The sequence below is a fragment of the Rhipicephalus microplus genome, chromosome 7 (assembly GCF_043290135.1).
Source record: "Rhipicephalus microplus isolate Deutch F79 chromosome 7, USDA_Rmic, whole genome shotgun sequence".
NCBI classification, from domain to species: domain Eukaryota; kingdom Metazoa; phylum Arthropoda; class Arachnida; order Ixodida; family Ixodidae; genus Rhipicephalus; species Rhipicephalus microplus.
The window spans coordinates 44,468,647-44,474,604 of NC_134706.1; positions in this window are offsets into that span (position 1 = coordinate 44,468,647).

Here is a 5,958-nt window from a genome sequence, read left to right on the forward strand (position 1 = left end):
GTTATGAATTTCAATTTAGCACCGTTATTACTAATTTCTGTCATCAGAGAGAGAGAATAAACTTTTATTGTTAACAAATACACACTGAGCCTTCCTTGGGTGGGGCCCTCAGTCCAGGGCTCCATTGCCTTGCGCGACCCTGCGAGCCCGCTGGACCAGCTGCTTCTGTTCCTGCCGGCGTAAGCTGAACTGTGCAGACTTCCAATAGGAAGGGGTAGGGTTGGGTGGCATCGGATCTTGCCTAAAGCTGCCTAAAACTAGGTTCATGCACGTTCCCCTGGTGGTTGTAGGTTGTGTCCGGCTCTTAGGAAGCGCATCGTAAAGCATATCGAGACGTCGTAAACTGCACGAGCCAGTAGTTGTCCTTGATCATCATCGTTATTATCTTAAACGTCATCACTGCTACGGCACATGACAACACCACCAACGGACTAGCCTCGACCGTAAATATCTTCGCCCCTAACACAGTAAAGTCAAGTTTGCATTGAAGTTACTATAACTGTCCCTTCATCTGTGCTGAATTCTGGGGGACAACACTGTTCTAGAGTTTCCCATGTGTGTATAAAGCAATTTCGTTTCTTTTTTAGGTGTCACGCACTGCAGGCCATGCAACTGTGCATATTAATACCCCAAACACAAAGCGTATACCCGTATTGCTCTCCGAAGGTAGAGTGTTTAGCGAGCAAATAGTACAGAGGGAGAAACACGAAACATTTGAATAAAACCAGTTTAGAAAAAAATGGCATGGATCTAAATTGCATTAAAGTATCTTAAACGCTCATGTGCATTAGTTTTTGGCACAATCGTGATTCCTCTGTTGGGTGATTCCACGAGGGATGGACACGGGTCCGAAAGTTCATATTTTAGGTTTGCTTGTTCATTTTATATTTTGTATACATACCACCATGTTGCCTGAAAGTAAAATTATTTCCTTTATTACCTTCACAATTTAGGAGCAACGCAATATTGAACTTAATTTGTACGGAGAAACGAATTTCATGCTTGTCATTCTCGAAAGTTAGCGACAATATAAAACACAAATATTAACGTGATGAAAATTATATTTTTAATAATAAATGTTGGCGTAATGAAGAGTGAACACCATTGTTTGAAGCCTGTATGCTGAGGCAAACAGCTTTCTGAAAAATGTCTGAACAGGTGGTCTTTTTGAAAGTTGCTATACTTGAGATTTTTTTCCTGCCAAGCTAAATTAGTGTTTTACAGCTTGGTTATCGAGTAGAACGTAATGTTTACAATGTTAATTGTCCTTGAGTGCCGTAGCTATATATTAAACAAATATTTTTATAAATGGCCTCAAACTTTCAATACGCCTACTAAAAATCATTAGTTAAAAAAAACAATCTCCAATTTTTTAATCCTGCAAAGAGATCTTCAAATATCAAGAAAAGAAATATCAAAAAACATGTTGCATTATTTCGTTGGCAGCGACAATATTATGGGTGGAAGCTCCAGCTTCTTGAGGATACACTTAGGCGATAACCACATAAGAAATCGGAATAAAAAAAGTAGGCCCGAGCTTCCGAGTCGTTTGAATGGAACCATACATACAGAGAAGTTTTAGCCCTTTGAGGAATAAGTTTTTCTAATGGCGCTTATCCGGTGGGGAGATTGTGTCCCCCTGCCTTACACCCTTCTTGATTGGTATTCTGTTGCTTTCTTTATGAAGCACTATGGTAGCAGTTGATCCCCTGTAAATTTCATCCAGGATATTTATATATACTTCATCGACGCCATAATAACACGTATATATTCTGCATGTTCGTCTTTTACTAGAAAAGGCATACATAAGTAATTCTGAGGACCGTAGCGCTTATCACGTTGCGCTGACCATGCAAGGCTTGCACGGAAATGCGAGTGTTTCCAACGCTTTCTAAGACGAGACGGTGGTGGCCCCTACCCGTCGCCTTGCGTCCTACACCTTATCACCTCTGATACGAGCGCCCACGCCCGTCTGAGAGCCACGTGCTTTGTTTTCCAAAAAAAAAAACAGCCAGATGGCGCTCATGTCTCGCGTGTGACGCGACTTGATGCGCTCGTTCGCTTCCGCTGCATGCTCCAGGCACTCTAACGCAGTGCCTCCGGAATACAATTCACTGATTTTCTTGCGCAGAACATCAAATAAAAGTTTTGTTCACTCTCTCCACACGCAAGGCTATCGTCTTTCGACATTTGCAGATTATATGCAGATACCGGGCCAATTTTTTTTCTTTCGTAACTTTGGTGTCTGTTTTCATGTAAATTCTGTACAGCTTGTAAATGTAAGTTTTTTTAGCCTACTAAACCATCTCCAGCGTTTCTGCTTCATCTTCGAGTGACCATCAAGTCAATCGCTGCTATTAGAATAGCAGCAGCACGTTTTCTTCTCCCACTTTTGCTATACCACCTCGGGTGGCGCGTCTCGGGTTCCCAGTGGTGAGAGTTGGTTTCTACAACTACGGAAAGAACCTGGATTTTACTCGCGATCATTTTTGTTATAATCGAAGTTTGCTAAACTCAAGAAAAGGTGGCAGCAAGGGATCTAAAAGGTACCATATTCATGTAAAACTGCTCCGAGTATTCGCCTATTACTGAAGTACTTCGTGCCGTATGTACAGCTTCTGTGGTGCACCACAGAGTAAATAAATTGCGGCAGTAATTCATCCAAAAGCACACTGTGATTCGTTAGTAAATGATGAGATATCTAGTCTGTCATGTACTGCAAAATTTTCACTAGTGCATTTTTTATTCTTTATTTCATTTCGCTTATCAATAGTGTATGAACTCTATAGTGATGAGTGCGGAACTGTCTTTACACTTGGCAAGGTGTGCTTCGATGTTTCGATAAAAAGGGTTATGGAAAGGGGGGGGGACAAAAGGAGTGAGTTCATTCTACGAACAACGGCTCACCATTTTCCCTGCATTTTGGGACAAAAACATGAAAAAAAAAACACTTTAAGGCAGACAATGCAGCCTGATAGTCTAAATCAGGATACTTCAACGCAGAAGTTTTTGCCTGTCTGTCTATTAGTTTATCTGTTTTTGACATGATTCAGCTCCCGGCGAAAGTTGAAACTCTTGCTCAACGTAAAGCCATCTTCATCAGGTTTCTGAGTTGATACTTGTGAAAACTGTCAATCCGAGGTGCCCCATGAGGTGCCCCATGACGACGTAATATAACGTGGTGTCTTTCTTTAATATAAAACACATATATCCGTAACTCTAGAGACCGTAGTGTTTCTTACGGTTCCATGTTAACGCAACGCTATGAACGAAAGAACGGGTGTTTCTTACCTTTTGCTATGACGGCATGGTGCTGCCACCTACAAGTGGATTCTGGACAAGCTCTCATTTCCTTGCGTTACGTCCAGTTATCGTCCATAACACACGCAGCGCATGCAGACAGAAGAGCGTCGTCTTTTGGCGGCGTTTGCAGCATAGCATGGAGACAGGAAGCCAATTTTTTCGTGTGGCTTTCTTTCAGTCTCAATGTGATCACGCACGTGAGGAAATGGTGTTTGCCGCCTCGGACACCGTAACTACACAGATCTACCAATGATCATGGCATTTGTTTCTTTTATGGCATCATTTTCTGAAAGAATACCAAGGAATTTCTAGCTGATTTTGGACATTATTTCTAATTTATATACCACCTGCTGGGCTACATTTGAAGTATGCGCTCTTAGGGGCCTCCTCTACCGATTGGCTGTGTTTCACGGTCATGGCCAAAAGGTGGCTACTCGCAGTACACGTTGAACGCTGCGTGTGCATGTTCAAGGACCCTTTGAATGAGTACTTTTTTTTGGCCTTGGGAATGCATGAGAAGCGTCGCTACGAGGATAATTGTCATGCACGAAACATCAAACATGCCAATCCACTTCAAACGCTAGCTTTCGTACCCACATATCAAGGCTAATTATCCTCTTCAGGAATAATGAAGTGGTCATATTTCCGCATTCGCATTACATAAACTGCTTCTCAGGCCTTTTGTCTTATGGCCTTTGTGTCTTCCTTGACATCGCAATAGGTTATGCAGCAGGAATGCTTACTTGCTCTTTTCGTGTTCTTCGTGAGTCAAAAACAATAGAAAGGAGTATGCATCACAAGCTGATCTCATTCCTTCATTTTTAGCTTCTCATGCAAGTAAACGTAAGTTTTTTTTATTTTATTCGTTTTGTCACCGAGTGCTGCTGGACAATCTTTTTTTTCTTCCTTTCATGTGACTGACAGTGCTTCACAGGCACGCGTCGTAGTATTTTTATCCTTTGTCCTCACTCGGGGTCAAGCGCCGTTTGTTGTGTACACTCTTTATGAAAATATGAGAAACTATAAAAAGGCGGTACCGAGGAAGGCCGGAGATCTATATAAAGGCAGCTGCTTTTGCGGCTGCCCTCTTAGAGGACGCTTGCATTCGAATGCAAGTCACCATGTTTATATTACACTCATGCGTGATCACCATGACGGCAGTGACATTATTTTCACCGCATGTGTATCCCTACCTGTCGCTCTCCGAGGATGTTCTTTTGACAAATGGTATGTTCTCAGTATCAGTATGCATGGTGCCTTTTATAGGAGAAGCTATTTACGTTGTGGCTAAGTCCTCCTCCAGTGTCCTAACCATTCAATCAATATTCAGTAATTGATATGTGGGGTTTAACGTCCCAAAACCACCATATGATTATGAGAGACGCCGTAGTGGAGGGCTCCAGAGATTTCGACCACCTGGGGTTCTTTAACGTGCGCCCAAATCTGACCACACGAGCCTACAACATTTCCGCCTCCATAGGAAATGCAGCCGCCGCAGCCGGGATTCAAACCCTCGAGCTCCTGGTCAGCAGCCGAGTACGTTAGCCACTAGACCACCGCGGCGGGGCATAGTCAGTCATAAGAGTTGCGAAACTTCGGATAGGCTCCATGTATCGAAATCCGCACGCGTAATTGCCCCCTCCTCCTATCGGGAATGAGGAAATTGTCGCGTTACCTGTAGACCCACACGCCCAGCCCCCAAGTAAACGCACCATTTGTCTTTGGTGTTTTCTTATCCATTAAGCGCGACAGTCAAATAATTTGCGAAAAATCGGGCCAACTGCGCGTCCGGATTTTGGAACGTAGTTTCCCAACTGGTATTATTGAATCATTCTAGTCGTAGCCACGCCGTCTGTCCGTCCGTTGTCGTAGACAGACAAATGAACAAACGGAAGGAAACAAACAGAGAGAGACGTACGTACAGACAGACAGGAAGACGAATGCACGGATGAATGGTGGATGGCTGGACAGACAGACAGACAGACATACAGACAGACAGGCAGGCAGGCAGGCAGGCAGGCAGGCAGGCAGGCAGGCAGGCAGGTAGCTAGGCAGGCAGGCAGGCAGGCAGGCAGGCAGGCAGGCAGGCAGGCAGGCAGGCAGGCAGGTAGGTAGGTAGGTAGGTAGGTAGGTAGGTAGGTAGGTAGGTAGGTAGGTAGGTAGGTAGGTAGGTAGGTAGGTAGGTAGGTAGGTAGGTAGGTAGGTAGGTGGATCCCGAGCTGAGAGCCCGCGAAGCTTCGTCTAACTCATCGTAATCTATTCAGTGGATATGCGTGAATTTTTTTAACGCAGTTGGGTCATTCCAAGGGAGGTGCTCCAGCCTAATGTTCCTATTCCTAGTAACTGAACTTTAAAAAATCAGCTGCAAAGTACTTATATGAGATTCATTTTAAGCTACTTTCATTAAATATTGATGTGCTCTCGTGACTGCGCTTTTGAATAGTTCGTTGAGGAGGAAATATTCCGGGGGAATGAATTATGCCAACATATCCTTGGTACTTGACACAACGGCGTATTTGAATTACAAGCATATAATTGTAATTATTTTTAGGTGACGTGAGAATTAAAATCACGTATTATTTTGCGCCCTAAGTAGGCCAAGCAATTAAACTAAAAGACAGTCAAACTAAGACATTTATCAAAAAGGACAATTGT